The sequence below is a fragment of the Ptychodera flava genome, chromosome 21, assembly GCF_041260155.1.
Source record: "Ptychodera flava strain L36383 chromosome 21, AS_Pfla_20210202, whole genome shotgun sequence".
Lineage (NCBI taxonomy): Eukaryota > Metazoa > Hemichordata > Enteropneusta > Ptychoderidae > Ptychodera > Ptychodera flava.
Genome location: NC_091948.1, coordinates 12,757,606 through 12,777,881, shown reverse-complemented (window position 1 = coordinate 12,777,881; position 20,276 = coordinate 12,757,606). Strand labels below are relative to the sequence as shown.

The 20,276-nt window shown below is 40.3% G+C and overlaps 1 protein-coding gene across 6 annotated transcripts in view; it reads right to left on the bottom strand.

The window, feature by feature from the left end:
* Positions 1–16,740, bottom strand: part of LOC139121453 (glutamic acid-rich protein-like) — a 28,230-nt gene extending 11,490 nt beyond the window's left edge. The window contains exon 1 of one of the 6 annotated variants that reach the window (XR_011549275.1): positions 16,611–16,740. The gene's annotated coding sequence lies outside the window, so the exon portion shown is untranslated. Of the gene's footprint in view, positions 1–16,452 lie in introns of all 6 variants that reach the window. The other 5 variants (XR_011549276.1, XR_011549278.1, XR_011549277.1 and 2 more) reach the window with 5 other exon arrangements.
* Positions 16,741–20,276: the final 3,536 nt, after the last annotated feature.

The window sequence follows — 20,276 nt, the reverse complement described above, 5'->3', positions numbered from 1 at the left end:
CAGCAGCTATCAGTTTCAATGGTGACACACACAGAGACTGGTTGCCAAGTTTTACAAGCAGTTCAAATTCACCGAGAGGTGGTAAAGAACTACGTTACTGCAAATTTAGACTCGGAGGACAGTCTCTGTGTGTGTCACCATTGAAACTGATAGCTGCTGTAAAGATATAAACATACTACATAGTAAATTAGTTTTAATACAGGTACAGACATCTTGCTGCGTCACCTGCTGTTTTAGTCTGTCCGATGTTGGCGCAAAGTTGTAAAAGTTGACCACTAAAAGGGTAAATTTGAGAGCAAACTGACAAACCTAATTAGGTAGTGTATCAATATCCAGCTGTATCTCATCGTCAAAATCATTGGTGCCGTTACTGTAAAATTAAAAGTAGTCAACATTCTCTGTGGAATAAAAAAATAGCGCCAATGGCACTTGATCACAACTGGCACATTGTGAAACTACTCTATCTCTGGGTACACCTGTACATGAAATACTGAATGGGTAGGTGCTGCGGGTTTTGGAGTTTGTCAGTAAATGCACACAGAAAACAAAGTCCCGAAGTAGCGAATTCCAGCCATTTTCAAACCACACTGTTTGTCAGTGGGGTAAGCAATATTCGCACAAATCACATTTCCAGGCTAATAGACTATGTTTTACGAAATCACACATCCTTCTTACAAAATAAAACGATCTTTGTCTTTAAATCAATGCGCGCAGTAAACAGGTCCAGCAGCTAGTTATGTCATCAAGTCTGTAATGTTAAGGGTCATAACAAATGTGAGAAATCTAAAACGTTAAATATGTTGTTTTTTATCAATTTTATTACCAAAAGCGCATGAAAATCTCTGATACTTTGAATCAGCCATCCTGCATATTTGTAACATTCATCAAAACCTCATTTCTGTTCCACAACTCATTAAATAGTCCACAATGCAGGATTGGTGTACATTCCAAAACTACATATACCGTATTCCTCCGATTCTAAGACCCCCTTTTCAGAACCAAAGATGACGAAAAAGATATGGGGGGTCTAATAAACGGATGTCACCGCGAAATCGAACGTCAAAGTTAATTTATGCTAATTTATGCAATGTTATGCAAATTTTTATGCCAATGATTTTTTGATTCACGCTACAGACAACTCATACTTTGTGATATCGACTCATGGCCATGCTGTGTAGATACTGGCAGTCGAATTTGTACAAGTATAAATTAATGGAGATCCACAACAAGTCTTGAAATATAACGTATTTGCCATACCTTCTTTTACTAAACAATACGATAGCAATAAATCTTTGTATTTCGTGAATAGATAATCACCACGAAACTTTGTACAACAAGTACGTTCCTCAGCAGCAGCTAGCTCCCCATAGCATGGCCACAAAGGTCAGACAATGAGTGAAGGGAAAGTCCCTGAAGTTCCGCTGGCTGTGATTGGTCAATTTACGCAATAGGTCAAAGGTGTCAGTGCATGAGGTCAAGGTAAAATTCTGTTCAGTGGGATGGTGTCCGTCCGATGTTTTCTATGTACGATTTTCATTTACTGTACTCCTTAAAATAAACGACCAATTACACGTCATGAGTTTTATTATTTTGCTCCTAGTTTCAAAAAGTCTAACCGTATCTCGAAACGATCTTACGAACAGGCAGGCTCGAACAGGTAAAGTGTTGAGGCATCGGCTGGCCGAGACGAAAGATTGCTGCGCCAATCTGCTTTATATTTGATGTGTTGAATTTTTGGCAAACACCCTGAAGTTTTTTTATTACTTGTATCGATGACCGAAATGTCTCCTGATGTGGAATTCAGTCATCTATGATCAACTGTTCGGAATATGGTACTATCACGCACGTTTTTGTTCTAACTGTAAGTGTATAGGGCCGTTTAAGCTTATGAAGTTGGTATTTTTCCCTCGCAAGACTTCGAAAGCGTGCATAATCTTGACAAGTCATCGTTGATGACACAGTCCCCGCTTGTCCATTTTGTTATAATCTTTGGTGTCTAGGTAGCTGTGGTCTAGGTCGCTGTGGAATGACATTGATGCAACGGGTGCATCAGGCCTGTGACTTGCATAATGAAGTAATCTGAGGAACGTTCAATAAATGACTCATCTCTGCCGGTAATGACCACTGAAGGAACTTTTGATTACATCACACATAACGATGCCCTCACTGCCTCTAGTGTCATGACGGCACATACTATACACATGGTTTGGTGGAATTTTCGAAATGCTATGGGATTGGGTATGTTGTTGTAATCAGCCATCAGCCATTTCGGATCATATAATGAAACAATTTAATGTGCACAAGAATGCAGCCATAGTATTTTATCTTCGTATCATATTTGAACAAAATCAGTCCATCAAAGGACAGTAACCTATGTTTATGTTTCAAAGACATAAAAAAATCACACCAAAATTGAAATCAAATGGCTGTCTATTGACCATATGGATCATAGCACAAAATTAGTAGACATGCATATGTATGCCATAGCACTTTATCTTTGTACAAAGTCTCAACAACATTGGTTAAGGAATATTTGCATATGATTAAGCCTCAAAGACATGAAAAAATCCAAAATGACCATCTGGGCAGAGATATTGGGAAAAAATTTACAATCTGGCAGCCATATTGGAACATGTCACGAAGTAAATTGACATGTATGCCATAGTGCTTGATCTTTGTGCCAAGTTTGGACAAAATGGGTGTAATGACCTTGAATTATGCTTCAAAGACATGCAAAATTCCAACAAAATGGCAGTTCTGCAGCCATATTGGATCCTATCGCAAGGTTAATTGATACATGCATATGCATGCCATAGTACGTGCTTTGCCTTTGTGCCAAGTTTGAACAAAATTGGTTCAAGGATGTTTGAGTTACGGTTCAAAAACATGAAAAAATCGCAAACAAAATGGCCACCTGTCAGCCATATTGGATCATTTCACAAAATAAATTGGTGTTCATATGAAGGGCATACTATTTTGCTTTTGTGCCAAATTTGAACAGAATTGGTTCAAGAATGTCTGAGTTATGGTCCATAGACATGAAAAATCGCAACAAAATGGCCGCCTCACGCCCATATTGGATCGTATCGCAATATAATTTGACATGCATATGTAGGCCATAGTGTTATGCCTTTGTGCCAAGTTTGAACAGAATCAGTCTGAGGATGTTTGAGTTATGGTTCAAAGACACGAAAAATCGCAAACAAAATGGCCGCCTCGCGGCCATATTGGATCGTATCGCAAACTTATTTGACATGCACATGAAGGCCATAGTGCTATGCCTTTGTGCCAAGTTTGAACAGAATCTGTTCAAGGATGTCTGAGTTATGGTCCAAAGACACGAAAAATCGCAACAAAATGGCCGCCTCGCGCCCATATTGGATTATATCGCAAAATTATTTGACATCCATAGTGTTATGCCTTTGTGCCAAGTTTGAACATAATCTGCTCAAGGATGTCTGAGTTGTGGTCCAAAGACATGAAAAATCGCAACAAAATGGCCGCCTCGCGGCCAAATTCGATCGTATCACAAAATAAATCGACATGCATCTGTAGGTCATAGTGCTATGCCTTTGTGCCAAGTTTGAACGAAATTGGTTCAGCAGTGTCTGAGAAACTGTTGATGACGGACGGACGGACGGACGGACGCACAGACGGGACCCAATCTATAAGTCCCCGCCGACTTCGTCCGCGGGACTAAAAATCTGTTACACTATTGTTCTACTCATTGCTGGGACTAGTTCAGGAAAGGACACACACAAATGCCGTTCAAACAATAAATACCTTCATTACATGAGAAAAACTACGAAATTGATGAAACATAAACGGAAGAAATTCAAAGAATTTTCAGTTCATGCGCGGAAGAAACTTTGGATATCGCGTTTCGTTTGTCAACACAATAATTGCCCTCTTCATCGAAGTCAAACCAGTCGAAGTCGATAACGTCGTCATTAAGTCTTTTTGAAAGATTTTACGATGCCAATGATATTTCTATTTTCACTGGTTGCTTATACGGTAAAGTTGAACGTAAGAGAAAACTTGCAGCGCTTCACAATGATCACAAAAGAAAACTTACGTGATAGAAATCTGTTGAAAAAATCTTTTTATACTTTAATGGTAAATTTGAACGTAGAGAAAACGTACAGCTATTCACAATGATCACAAAAGATACCTTACCTGATAGAAAACTGTTGAAAAAATCTTTATAAGCACATCATTTAAAGAGCAACTTTTTCATGTGCCGTAGTCTTTTGCCTCAGTAGTATGAAAACAAAAGTGTAAAAGTTGAGCGAAGCAAGTTCAAAGCTCGTGTCATTCACACGTCCCAAATTTTCCATTGATAACGGCAACAAAAGGATTTCCCGACATCGTCACAAGATCCTATAAAAATGCGTCGATTTATCGTAGACTTCTTTTTCCCGAAAAGTCATAAGACAGTGCACGGTCGTCATGGGCAAGGAAAAAAAGTAATTATTAAAAACATTCTCGCTGTCGGCATGCCTAACTACCGTCGCAATCAGCTAGAACTTGGTTTGCCGTATGAACTTCGCCGAGATGCAGACAACATACACGATCGAAATGCTGTAGCCGTTGTTCAAGATAGTTGCAAAGTTGAAAGTTTGAAGCGAGATGCAGCACTCATACCGGGCACGGTTACTTCGAATATCATCGATCAGCGATCATGACGGTCAGTCAAGCAAAGAAGAAAGCATTCATCCATTCTCCAAGAGTTGGCATGGCAGAGAAATGTCACGTCAGGTTTTTGGCAAATAATGTGGCTGTACCTCTGCTAAAGCAATCTGTCCGAGGTACTGTTTTCACCGTACATATTCACTAAAACAGACCAAATCATGCCGCTGACCAAAAAAATGAAACGGCCCTTTTAAGGGCCACAACAGTCTCCGAAAAGAGAACTACTGATACCCAAACTTTTTTGTGTTTGTATGAGTGTAAATTGTGTTTGTTTGATCGTGATGAAATGAGCGAATCGTACTTGATCGACAAGTCCGAAAACCCGACTATCCTAAATGTTCATTTCATGGAAGCCAAATTGCATCGAAATGTTCGATTCATACATATATATAATCAGATGTTGAAAAATCTGCTTATTTTGATGGTAGCAAAATGACAGTAACGAAAAGACGACATTGTACTAGATCGAGACGCTAAAAAATCAAACTCTTTTATATTGTTCATTTAGGTAGTGAAATCCAAGTGTAGTTTTATCGCCAGGAAATGATAGAACTGTTCCCGATTGACATGTTCCAAACCCCAACAATAGTGTGCGTGTGTGTGTGAGGTTTGATACTTCACTTTGACACTTGTTTGTGACTTTGATAAGCAGCGTAGGTGTTGTGGATATTCTGGTCTCATTACATGACAATGGCTCTATTGTTCCAGTCAAAATTCGGGTGTACCCCCCTGGGGGGTCTTATAAACGAACTAACAGCTAATTACGAATTGATAAAATAATCCTGGGGGTCTTATAAACGGGGGGGTCTTATAAACGGAGGAATACGGTATATGAAAGACCCCTAAAATCAATTAGTTAAAGGGGGGTTAGAAATTTCCCAAAACTATCTAACCGCTGCTCCGTTTGGCTCCATTTTTCAGAATCGGAACCTTGGAATTAGTCTGAATATCTCTACCAAATATCAATGCAGTCTGTTCAGCGGTTTTTGACTTTTTGTCATTTACGGAAAATGGACACTGTCCACCACCGGTTGAAGCTAACCCTATATCACAACTTCCAGATGTGATAATGACCTATGGTCATTATGTTAAAAAATACCGCCAATGGCGCTTGGACATAATGACCGCCTAGTATTATCGGCATTTATCAACAACCACACTCACTGTGAATTAGACAGACCACGAAGTCAATGAGCAACATATAGCTGAAAGACTATTTTCACATTGCGATTTTAAGCTCATTTTTATGAGAAAAGAGACATGTATATGTATATGGAGAAAAAGCAGAAGACATATTTGTAAATTGTTTGTTAAGTGACAATTATATATGCATCTCTTGAAATTTTGTGGTTATAAGGTATAACAGTAGTGTAAGAATAATGAGGTTAGAATAAGTTAGTAAAGCTAAGTTGACAGTAATTAAGATTACAAAATTATACACTAAGCTGGGGAAATCTGATTGAAATAAATGTTGAAAAGTAGCAAAGTCATGGTCATCTTTTGTCTAATACCTTGTGTAAGTTCTTGAACTTTACATAAATCTTGCTATAGATTTGTTGCTAATGGGCAATAACTGTGTTTCAGATCATTTGAGAGCAATCTATCCATGACAGGTTTAAATTGTAATATACTTCTATTTAAAGGAGAGAAACTTCTCAAATAATTTTTTTCCCTGTAATTTGCTGTGAGAACACATGGACAGATGCTCAGGACTCTATGCTGGTGCTACCTTGATAACTAACCTACAACTTGTAACGTCATTGTCTAACCTGTTCACCCCAATTTCCTGTAGACAGGTCCACACTCTCCATTGATAACAATGGGTTTGGGCCATACCATTGCAGTGAAAGACTGTAACATGTGAGGTTGTGGATACTTAATCTCTGGAATGTCAAAGTCTGTACCGGTATATTGACTCAAGGATGTTTACTTAACAAATGCCTAGAGTCATCTCAAAAGTGAGAATCTAAACTATGAAATATGTTTTTTTTAATGCTTTTGATGCCCAAAAGACCATAGAAATCTCTTATACTTCGAATCAGCCATCCTGCATATTTCTAACATTCATCAAAACCTCATTTCTGTTCAACAACTCATAAAACAGTCCACAATGCAGGATTGGTGTACATTCCAAAACTACATATATGAAAGACCCCTAAAATCAATTAGATAAAAAGGGGGTTAGAAATTTCCCAAAACTATCTAACTGGCTCTCCGTTTGGCTCCATTTTTCGGAATTGGAACCTTGGAACCAGTCAATGTATCGGTATCAAATATCAACGCAGTCTGTTCAGCAGTTTTTGACTTTTTGTCGTTTACGGAAATGGACGACATCAAACACCGGTTGAAACCACCTCTATATCACAACTTCCAGTTGTGATAAAAAACTAGACATAGTTTTATTGAAGTTTATAACTGACGCTCTAGCCTTTCCAACCACCTTAAATGGTACATTAAATGAGATATCCTTTTCCTTCAAGATATCATAATGTTGATGCATATGACCATGGTCAGTTGGCGCAACGTGGTGTAAATCCTCAGTGTAATCGTGTACTATGCAGTGGTGTCTGAAGCAATTGGAATGCACAGCGCCGCCAGTGGTGTTACGGCAGAAAATCGCCAACAATCAGACGCATGCACATTAAATTTAACACTTACTGTTCAGGTGTTGATGTCTACGATTAAAAGTACATATAAGTAACAGTCTATTTTGCTTCATGCGTATGATTCTTACTGTTCCCATTTCTGCCACTAGTGGCGCTGTGCATTCCAATCACTACTACCGTAGCCGATTACACTCAACATGCTCAAGATTTTATACACCAAATTGCGCCGGCCGACTGTGCATACAACGTACTCTCAATCAAAGTATGAGGTGGTCACCCTGTACAAAGAGGAATGCATTAAGATGGGCTAGTACCTAAAATGACCAAAAACATACTGTCAATGATACTTGGCTTGCATTTGGTTTGATGTACAGGCAAGAGTGAGTATATTTAACCCTTTTCCTGCAAGACAGCAATACTGTATCACTTCCCCATCAGCCAAGTCAGTAAAAAGCGGTATTGAGCCAAAACATGACGTATTTTCACCCACTTGGCTTGGTATGTTATAGCATCTTTTATCATATACCCATGCCCATATTGCTACATCCTAGTGACGTTCACCGTAAAATATCAGCCGTGATATTTCACGGTAAACGTTGAGATATGCACATTGAACGTCATCAGTTTTAGAGTTTTCCTGAACTACATTAGCAGTTTGTTGGTAAACAACGTAAACAACAAAATGGCTGCCGCTCCCCGCCTGCAAAGCGATGTCGCCGACGTAAAAACTTGAAGGGCTTCGAGGAACACGGGTATTTCTGGTTGCAAAATACGGAAATATCACATTGAGTCTCGAAATATTTTCCCATGGTATTTTTTTTGGTCAAGTTCTAGCAAACATTCTGCTGTTCGCACGGTGCCAGCACTGTGCACGCTCTCCACCGAACAGGTAGTGAGTGCGTGGCGTGACAGCAATGTCGTGCGCCGCAACGACTGTTGACATGGCAACTCTAAGGGTAAACTAACAAAATGGCGTCCTCTCCGCGCGAGCTCCGTGCCGTACGACGATCGAAATCAGGATAGATTTAAAGCTGAGCAGTTTTTGATCGGTTACAGTTGTAATAGCATATTGGACCTTAACACGAGTTTTGTATCTGGCTGGTGTCTTTCTTCTTGGGTTTCATTGAGATATAGACGACTTGCAGCGATGTCGCACATGATGTTGACATCTTCGTCGTATACTTTATCAATGAAGCCTGTTCACATAAACATTCTGTATTTATGCGCAAGGCGTAATAAAGTAAAGCCTCAAAATTTAAGGTTTTTCGTTCTATTAGTAAAAATTCCCTAAAATTATGGGCATGGGTATATATTATAAATCGGTTATTACCCAATATCGCCTGTTCCTTGTGTCGTATCAGCATTCGTGTTATTTGTGCTACGTCAGACACTCGACTTCGTCTCGTGTCTGACGCAGCACAAATGACACTCATGCTGATACGACACAGTAACAGATGATATTGGGTAATAACCTCTAATTGTCCAAAAAAATCAACTTTACAGTATTATGTTTTCAACAGCCTTAACTTCAAATGTACAGTATTATGTTAAAATACATCATATGGAATATGTTGTCATAGTTCGCGTTTACGCAAAATCGTGCGTATTTACGCATTGAAATTGACTCTCTACGCATTTTTTTTCATCGTTATGCGTTTTCTATACGCAAAGGATAACATCGGATGCACTCCCCACGACTGAGCTTAGGCGACAACCAGGCGAAATTTGTTGCAACACATTTCTGTCAATCACTCATTTTGTGTGGAAAGTTTCGGATTCTCCGGTCGTTGCCTGAAAAATCGGCATCGTAGTCCACACGTTATCACGTTAGGCACGTTATCATGTCAGCTATGCCTATGAATTACGTTGCTAATTTTCAGGAGAGCGATAGTTTCTGAAAGTGAGTGATTGACAGAAATGTTGCGACAAATTATATAAATGCCAACCGTGCACGATCATCACGTCTCGCTGTTCCCAAATTTTGATCAAGCACACATGCAGCATGGCGTCGAAGCAGACAAATCTGTTTTCTTTCGACTTTGCTCTACGAGTCCGTGAAAAAAATGATTCATCGGTAGAGCTCGTCAGAATCTCGATAAATTTCGAACACTGCAGAAGTGTCTGGATGGTAACTGGTCGTTCAGGCACCAAGTCGTTTCGGCCCAAGTCGTTTCGGCCTCTCATTTCCGGCCCAAGTCACTTCGGCACCGCAACCCAAGACGTTTCGGCATCTGTGTTTCGATTTTTTCAAACTATTTAGTAATTGACTGATCCGTCATATTCGTAAGCGTGACCTTTGCGTTCTGACCAGTACTTTATGTGCATTTTGTGTGAATTTTGCCGTGCTGTTTCGTCACCGCTTTCAAACTTTTGCCGTGTCGGCGGCTATTGATATCGATAAACTTGTGTCACAGATTTGAAAATGATATGATTTTTTTTACGGTCTCTTTCCATGTTCTCACAAAGATTAAAGCATGTACGTGAATGTTAGTTGACACTATACTTTTTAGTGCTTTGATTTGTAACATTACGCTCCAGCACTAGTTCCCACAGGTAGCCTTCAGCGGTGCCGAAACGTCTTGGGTTGCGGTGCCGAAACGACTTGGGGCCTGAAATTGGAAGGCCGAAACGTCTTGGGCCGAAACGACTTAGTGCCGAAACGTCCAGAAACCGTCTGGATAAGCTGCCATAACTCTAACTTTTGGGTTGCCCGATGTGTTTTGACGGTCGCATGTATACCCTTCGCTGTTACGTTTCAACATTGTTCAAGTTGTTCGTTAAACTGTTTTCATTAAAATAATGTTACATCGTACAATCCGAATATGTAGTGTAGGTTTATTCAACGGCACATTGTATTTTGCAGTCAGTTTTTCATCAATCGAAAGCGGAAGTGAAATTACGCACTCAAATCCAGCCATTACGCAATTTTAGCAGACTATGCGTATGCCGTACGCGAGGAGAAAAAAGTCACCGCGAACACTGTGTTGTGTTTCATTAATTTTAACCATCTTGACCTGGTGGTGAAATATGGACTTGGCAGGAAAAGGGTTAACTAAATTTACCCCTGTGAACATGCATAGCAGTTAACCCTTTTCCTGCCGAGCGCCCTTGTCCGTTATCCTGCCAAGTCAGTAGAAAACCGCCCCATAATATGTGCCTGCAAAAGATTGGCTCTCCTGCATGTTATCCTGCCAGGCATTTTGGCAGAAATCGCCCATTTTCAGGGTTGTTTTAGCCGTATACTTATACGTGTTAGACTTCGATAATTTCTACATGCCCGTAGACTGGGGAAGGAGCTCAAGGGTTACTGCAGAAAAAAATTGAGGTCACCGGCTTTGTTTGCCCCTGGGAGTGCGTCATTTTATTGCCGTTTCATGTTTATTTTTTCTGAAATAAACTCCTTCAGTATCGCGCACGTCCGCTAGGCACAAACATCACCTCATTCCTCTGTTAGTCAGAGACCCTGGGGGTCGTGCTAGGTTTGCGGCAGCACCGGCAAACCTGTCCTGTTTCCCCAGGGTAGGGTCATTGAATACGTACCTCCAACGACTTGGCAGTGTAGCACAAAAACTACGTTTTTGCCGTTGTATTAACGACATGGCTGAGCCATTGAAGCACAGCTCCACGTATTTGGCCAGCTCATTTGGGAGTTGGCTTACGAGTGTTACCGTTCATTACCGACTTAATCGAGTGGTCCTCAGTCAGGTACGGGTTTGTACCGTCATGGCTTGGGCTGCAGCTAACCAGTGATAACCAGTCACTACACCCAAGTCGTCAGTCTCACTTTTGCGATGCACGGGTACAACGCAATATGCTTCCATTGTTCTAGCCATCGACGTGTCCACATGCCTGGCACCATATTGTACTACTAGCTGGTTTGCATAACAAAAGCAGTCCCTGCTAAGTGCAGGCGGTATCCCCGTATCATTGACCTCATGTCCCCTTTTGAATTCTCCGTACGCAAACAGCGTACATAGTTACCAATGCGTCGGCAAGAGGATACGTTTGCCTGCAAACCAGAGCCAATACTTCTGACGATGGAATAAATAAAAATCCAAAGCCACGTCCATTGAATGGCATGGCCAAGGCGGTGAAGGACGTTGCCTGGCTTGAACTTGCAGAGCTGAAGCCCAGCTTAGTACGTCGGACACCAGTTTGTAATGGTATTTCCGAGTCGTTCATATCCGTTCCATCAGAGGAACAAGTCGAGCCGTCCCGTCAAAAATACGTTCTCATTTTCAGTCACGCACAACTGAATAAGTGACTTTCGTCTCGCACCATCGGCACCATCTGCCAAGTCGTTTGCAAGAGGTAGCCTTCTAGATTAGCATTGCCGAGTTGGTCAAGTTCGGCAGCAATCTCTATAGTGCCAGGCAGCCAAGTACGTCCAACTCCGCCAGAAAACGTCACCATGCTATCCTGCCAAGTCCGCTAAAGAGCGGTAAAAAAAACCAGCCCCCCCCCCCTCAGGTGTGGGGACTGGCAGACAGGTTTCTGCACCTTTCCCTGTCTATCGACTTCCTGCGAACCCATTTCCAGGGGAAAAGGCGTTCCTTGTCAGAAAACCTGTCCTCAGATGACCCCTAAACACATAGGGGTTAGCAAAACGTAGTGCCGTCGACTTGGCAGGAAAGGGGGTGCCCAAAAAGGGCCCGATTTCCACCGAGTTGGTAGAAAAACGGTCACCAGTGCTTAGATTCTGGCTACACCAAATTTCAAGCGGATTTTCACCGACTTGGCAGGAAAAGGGTTAAAAGCAATCGGACAAGTGATTTCAGAGAAAATGATTTTTGAACCAAAAAGTGAACACTTGCCCCAAAATTATACAAATACGAAAACTTCACCACAATTTGAAGACATTCATGTATTAAAGGTTGCCTCTAGTTACATGCATACCAAGTTTCAAAGCATAGGACAAGTTTTCAGAGAAAATGATTTTTTAACAAAAATGCAAAATATTGCCCCAAAAATACAAATAATAAGAAAATTTCACCACAATGTTTACACATCTGACAGAAGTCAAATATATAATCAAGAATATCAAAGCAAGCCAACAATAATTTTGAGAGAAAATGTTTGTTTGACCAAAATTGGAAAAATTGCCCCAAAAATACAACTTAGAAATACCGGTACAACTTAGAAATACAACTTTCACCATGATTTTGGACAAGTCTTACAGAGGCTAGGATCATGCAAACCAAGTTTCAAAGCAGTGGTACCAGTGGTTTCAGAGAAGATTTTTTGACCAAAAATGGGAAAACTTGCCTCAAATATTAGCAAACTTACCAGTATCAAAATTTCACCATAGTTTGAACAAATCTAATTATTAAAGTCACTTTCAAGAACCTTCATACCAAGTTTTAACAAAATATGGCCTGTGATTACAGAGTTTCTACCTTTTGCAGGATTTTCCCCTTGTATACCTCATTTGCATATTTTTGACACAACTATGTTCATTTGAACAAATTTTGATCTCCACCCCTGGGTGCAACTGTACACCAAATACTAGGATTGTAGGTGCTACGGTTTTGGAGTTTTTGACGTGGACAGACATACCACACACACACATATACATGTATACATACACACAAACATACAGACGCCACCCACTTACCATAAGCTCTCTTTGGTATATATACATATACCAAATGTGAGCTAATAAATGTTTTCATTGTAGTGTGTCTATACTATGCAGAACTTGATACCTTTTGTATCCTCATAATGTTTGAGGTGAACACAGGTGATTTCAGTGCAATCAGCAATTGGTATTTGGCCTGATTACAGAATTTCAATAAATGTGCAACTGAGCTAATTATGATATGTCACACTTATGTAGAAACTTATTGAATATGCAAATGAGCTCATGGTTATATGATACCGGTACTTACCATATTGCCATCATACCAGTACCAAAATTCTGAATATTACCATGTACCTCAGAAGTCTGATAAAAATTCAGTGTATTCCGCATGAATAAAAGCGTTATTATGGAAATTCATTAAATATGCAAATGCGCCAATACTTAGAATGTCATGTCTGTCAAACTTTCAGCATAGGTAGACCTAAAAGTTAAATCAATGAGTTACAGATGTCTGATGAAAATCAGTGCATTCAGTATTTTTATGTACCCTATAATTACAGAAATTAATTAAGTATACACATTAGAATGTCTGGATCATCAAACTCTCAGCATAGAAATGGACCAAAGCATGTTTGATCATCATGAAGGCGCTTTCCCCCTAAGTTTGAACATTTGGGGGGATTTACCGGTAGTTCTAATAGAGGGGGGATCATAAAACATTATGCATATTTAAGTTGTGCAATTCAAAGTTTTTCAGGGCATGAATAAAATAAGGTTATTGTGTTGATCAATGTCAATTTAAGTCACCCACTGGCACAGTTGCTTGTTCTAGTTTCATCCAGTTACAAGTAATATTTCAAAGCAGCCACACAAATCATTTTCACTTCACCCACCTTAGAGTTCAAATACAGTTTTGAAATTGGAAGGCAACTTCCAGAGTTAATCAAGAATGTGAATATGCTATGCCATAGGCACCAATCATGTGCAGGTAGCCACAAAAAGATCATCATACTGTTTATCAATAATATATCAAGATCATAGGGAACACAGCACAATTGTTTGTGTACAGGGGATTTTTATGGCGGATTCATACATGTTGTAGGATAAATACTGACACACATGGGCATAATGTGGCGACATGGACATTGTGTGGTCCATCAGACCATCAGAATGGGATCAAATGATCAAACCCAAAACTCTTTCCTGATAAAGTGATTGCAAGTATAAGCTGATAATTTTCTCATTATACTGTCATTAGCTATCAATTAGTACTGATCATCGGAACACCAAATTAGGTAATTACCCAGCAACTTAGCTGAGCACTTTGCAATTTGACCTGGCATTTACCTAAACAAGAGTCTGTTTCATTTGGCAGGTTCAGATTGACGACTTTGCGTCGGCCCAGGTCCGGACCTGGGCCGGGCCGAAGTAAAAAACCAATGTGGACACGCTGAGTCGGCCCTGGGCCGACTCAGTTTAGGTCCTGGTTAGAAGGGGGGGTTCAGGGCCAACTCAGGGCCGACGCAAAATTTGGTCCGACGCAAATCGCCAGTGTGGACACGTTACGTCGGCCCTGGTCCCAGTTGACCAGGCCTCCGCCATGGATCGAAGTTGAACTAGTCACCCTATTCGCACAAAACAAACGACGTTTGAAACTAAAGTTTACACCTATCGAAAGTTTTCAATCCAGTCTTTACATTTTAACATCATCCCATGTACGCAGAACTTCCCACCAACCTTTGTTCCGCAAACGAGACCATGTCATTCGATTCCACAGTGCACGTAATAGACTAGAGAGGCATGTCGAAAATGCCGCGCACTGGTTATTTCTCCACCGCGATGTGAACTTGAGCGTGGCAGAGATTGAAATGGACGAAAAATAGCTTTGAACACACTGATGTGCGCATGGATAATGACGTGGAAAGGGTGATGTAATTTGTTGAGATAACGGTAATCGGGGCGGTTGGTAGATTAGGTTACGTCTCAAATGCATCTAGAAGTGTAAGGTAGGTGACGCATGGTGACCCATACATGTCAAGGTCTAAACCCTTCCCCCAGTGTCGCTCCAGACGTTAACAATGATTATAGCAAGCCATAATCACCCAATATGCTCATCCAATAAATAGTGAAGATCTCTCCGATGATTAAAAGGGTGAGTGGTAGTCATATTTGCCCTTCTTGTGCGTAAAAACACAGGAAAATCATGAACAGTAGAAACAGCGTGCCATATTCAAATGCGCCATTTTGAACTTTGACAGGTCAGAGGTCACAAAGGAAGGTAAAGTTATGTCGGCCCTAATTCTGGTACCGGTAGGTGTGGACACGGACCAAATTTAATCCCAAAAGGACAATTATTTTGCGTCGGCCCAAATTTCAGTTGGGTTGCCAATGTGAACAAGATAATTGTCTGAAGACTGATAAGATATCCACGAAACCCAGCAGGCAGCTCCTACTGAGTAAACTGATATGCCTACACTGGAACAACCCATTTTCAACTGGCATCTAGTTCATGGGAAAATTGTGAAAAGGGGGAATAAATATTATGATGTAACACAATCTATTGTACTCATTTTGTGTCCTGGGCCTGAACCTGACAGGTTTTGCCTCTGTATGTTATTTGGAATTGAAACATCGCAGCATCCCTTGTAAATCTAGAGTGTACAAAACTCGTCAAATTTACCACCTTCCATGAGCCCACCACCGACGTTGATGGAACAGTCCATTTTTATCATATGATTGGATGGTTGCTCTGACAGTCAGTGTTTCTTCAATGTATGTAATTGTGATTAAAAAACTGGTTGAAAACTGTTGCAATGGACACACATATGGTACATCAAAATTAGTACTACCACACCAAGCTACAGATGTCGTCTTGTGATAATTTACATGTGATTAATGTAAACAATACTTGCTCATTCATCAAGCAGTAATGTTTAAGAAAACAACTTATTAATGGCCTTGGAGGTCTTTGGTTGTGTTTCTGTAAAAATATCAGTTATATATGTAAAAAAACAAAGTTTATACTTTTGCTGCTCATTATTTTTTATTCAGCATACTTTTTGCCGATGATAACTTCATTCAAAGCGTTTTCCATTCAAAATTTGGAATGCATGCACCTACATGCCAAATGCAAACTTTGGTGTCACAGTGATGTGCTGCCAGCAGTTCTCAAGTTTTCAATTCGACTAGAGAATTCAACAATGAGATATTTGGCATTTTTGGACCAAAACCAGCAAAAATTGTCACAAAAATACAATATTGCATATTCTAAGTCACAATTTGAACATACTCAACCAAGTTAATCCCTAAGAACATGCATACCAAGTTTCAAAGCAATTGGACACACTATTTTAGAGTGGTTTTTACATGTAACTGATCTTTTACTGTGTAATGGATTGAATTGCTTCTGAACTTTACCTACCGGGCAATAAAATTAGAAACCGGGGATTCCAAGGCAGTGTGAAGACGGGTCTACGCAAGCGACGTGCTACAATACAGAAGTGACTTTTCCGATCGGTGCGACAGCGACAAAAACATAAGAATTGTAAAGCAATTTGTTGGAATGGAAGTTACCTGTCTGTACAATGCACCGCGGGATACGGTGGCAAATATGTAAACTGGGATTCCCCTCTATAAGTCAATGCAGTCACATGACGAGGATGAAATGGTTATAAGGTTTCAAAACAATTTATCTGTGTTCCCAAACCCTAGCAGAAGCGTTGACAACCTACCTCAACATCGCAACCTTTCAAACGAACAGGTATTCCAAGAGGACTTTGATCTTCATCTTCTGTTTCAATCTAACTTGAAGCTCCCAATCTTAACAAGCTGGAACACCGAGGCGGAAGGGAAATTCCCCTTACGTTGTCTTGAACTTTGACAACTAAGTATGTTTAAATACTTCCGGTAAAATGTCAGTCATCATTTAAGATTGTCTTAAATCGGCTGGAAATCGGTTAAACTTCAGAACTATCTTCGTTCAACTTCCATCAGTAATCGTGTGTATCCGTAAAGCCACGCACAGGCGCGGCACGTAAACTTGATCGCACAGCCACTTGAATGACAGCCGCCCTCTTGTGACGCCATATCACAGCGCGTAGACACTGGACGACATGTCAATCAATATTGCAATGCATGATGAGGTAGGTACCAGTATACTTCGTCCCTTTTTTGCCAATATCGTTTGTCAAAGATTTACTGTTTATGCTGTTTGTGCTAACAATGCACGATGAACAACGGTTACAGTAAATGCTCTCAGAGCTCGATCTTGACAATTTTAAAAGTTGGCTCCATCGAAATACTAGGCTGAGGCCAAAAATGTTTCCATGAGTAAACCAGGGCCCAGTGTACCCAAGATAAACCTACCGACTCTAGACATTTTTTTTTCGCATGTTCAAACATTTCAGAGTAAATTCTCTAAATTTACCGTTACGTATTTTATGTGTCTGAGCCAACAAAAAGGGAAAAAATCCTCCGAATTACTGCCCTGATTTTTTGAGGCGTGTAACTAACCGGAAACAGTACAGCTAGTTAAGGTACAGTTTAATACGAAATATCAACTCGCAATTACAAATTACAATTTATGTTCAATCACAGTCACATGTGGTCAATTCAGCTCTGCGTCTATGCACTATAGACGTGTGTACATATGCCTGAGACGTCTATGGGTGCATATATATAGAAGCAGTGCACGTGCGGAATAGACCACAGGTGACTGTGGTTCAACAGATGTTGATTGAGATCAGAAGCGAACCATGAACTCAACACTACAGCCTGTCGTTGTTCCATGAAACCAAATGATGGTGGAAGTGCATAATTGATATCAGCCTGAGTATCACATGAATGTGACTCTGATGGCAATAGATGTATGTAGTTGAAATACGATTATGGTGCAGTCTCATTTAAAAATGCGATACTTTGGCGCAATGTTAGTTCTTAGTTCAGCTAGAACCAGATTTTGTCATTTTTGTTTCTCTTTGAACTCGGAAGTGCCACACACACATTTTTAAATACAATTGTTCCATCATTATACCAGTACTTCAGCATCGTGTGTAAATAGGGTTGTTCACAGTTGACGTCATTGTTCTCTCATAAATATGCAAAAATAATTATTTGTCCGCATTTTTAGATTACGCTTTTGATAATGACGCATGCTTGAATGGCGAAGACACATCTTAGTAGGCGACTGCTAGTGTAACAATGAATACTTAAAGGCATATTCACAGCTAAGAGTACAAGCTGCAAAAACAGCTACGCATGCAACATTGATAAAATTTGTCCGCATTTCAAGCAGCATCGATCGTCTAATGTCGCATGCATACAGCTTTATTTTAAGTAACAAGCCTGTAACTGTGAACAGCGCTATTGTGATGCAGACCTGAACTGTTAAAGGCGGAGCCTTCCTTTAAAAGGCGCCAAGGTATGGCGGCGTTCATTGTGTAAGTGGACACCAAACAGGCAACAAGCGGGCACACGCTCCAGAAAATGCCACTTTTTAGTGTTCCCCGGCCGCAAAAAGACAGCACAGACTGCAAGTGGTCAGCGCGAAGTTGCTGCCGATCGAACTCTGTGGTTACAGTCTAACGCGACTGGAAGACAATTTTTTAGGAAATTCGAGCGTTTGTGGTGGGGAATCAATGACCGTTGGCGATTTGAACCGACCGTCAATCAATAGCTTGCGCAACTCTGCTTGCAGGATTAGCAAAATGTGATAAAAGGTTGAGATCAGTTTGTGTAATCAGTGTTATAGAAATCAAACATCGTACTGGCCAAGCGTTTGACTGGGAGGAGAACTCCACTAATGCGGAAACCTGGGATTGAAAAGTGCGGCTTTAATACTTCAGAGTTCAACAAGAAGGGGATGTGACAGTATCTGGTGTTGTTGTATAAATGCTGAAACTCCCTATACATACAAATATGTAAACATGAAGTCAATCTGTTGTAAATTTTAGAGAAAATCCTTATGTTGATGACATACATGTTGTGGATTAAATATGAAAGTGATGGTCATGTCACAACCAAAGTTTTGCCCTACAAAATAATTGCATAGGAAAAATATTTGTATAGCTAACTCTGCTCTTCAATCCTGAAAATTTTCCTGTATCCCCAAACCCTCGGCCGACCCCCAGCTATAAATAATGGTGGCACTGTTTTACTTGATACACTGACTTACACTCCAAATTTTTTATTTGTTGCAGATGAACCGATCAACAGACACCCTGAGCCAGAGAATGTGAACATGGTATAAAACAGATGAGCAAAATGTGTAAGTAGTGTACAACTAGTTTGGCAGTGAAACTATTTCAAGAATAATGTAACAGTCTCCTAGGCACACAACAAAGCATCTACAGAACAAACAGTTCATGGTAGCTGAGGCAGCAACATGGCAATGTTTACTAGGAGTACATCACTGCAAGTTGATGCAGAGCCATCATCACCAGATAACTCACCAGATAAAGGTGTAGGTATAACAAAAGAGGGGAAGAGTTACTCACCTGTGAAAAAAACTGGGAGAGACAAAAAGAAACAAACTCATCCTGTTAGTTTGGATAGCTTTGAGAACAGTGCTTCAGTTCCAATTCAAGCAAATGACACAGGGAGAGAAGAACAAGTCCTCAACAGCCCTGAGTTCAGGAATCATACCGTCTTTGGAGAAATAGGATGCATCAATGAAGACATTCACTTCTATGATGCGCTTATTCTTCACAGCAACAGTGATCATGACTTACAGAAAGTTTTAAAGCTGAAAGCAGAGCTAGAAAGATGGAAACTGAAAGTTTACCTTTGTGATCAATTTCATCCGGGAAAGGGTATCTTCCAAAACTTACAAGATGCTCTGGATAGGTGTTCTTTCGTGTTGGTTTTATTGACCAAAGATTTTATTCGCGATAAGTGGTGTGAGAAACGAGTACAAACTGGTGTAATAGCATCTCTTGAAGATCCGGAAAAACAGGATTTTGTGATCCCCATCATCGATGGGGTTGATGAGAGACAGATCCCTCTAGAGTTGAAAAGCATATCACACATAGCATGCAATAGCGAGCATTACCTGCCTGCGTTGAAAGCAGCTGTCACGCCAAAGTTAAGACTTTCCAGAGAGGCAAAATATGAAAAAAAAAGACGTGAGGAAATGTTTCTCCTTGAGGAACAGCAAATGGAAGAGGAAATTGAAAGACTCCGGCAAGAAATTGAAAGGAAAAAGCGGATTGAAAAGAAGAAGCAAAGACTTAAAGAGCTGCAGAATTTAAAGCATCCTGATGATATTGAGACTCCAGCCAAAGCCATACCAGAAACTACACATGGGGACACACAAAGACAAACAAAATCAAAGATACAAACATCCAATAGAGACAAAGAATGCAAAATGAAGGAGAGTGATGATCCAAAGTTAGAACAGC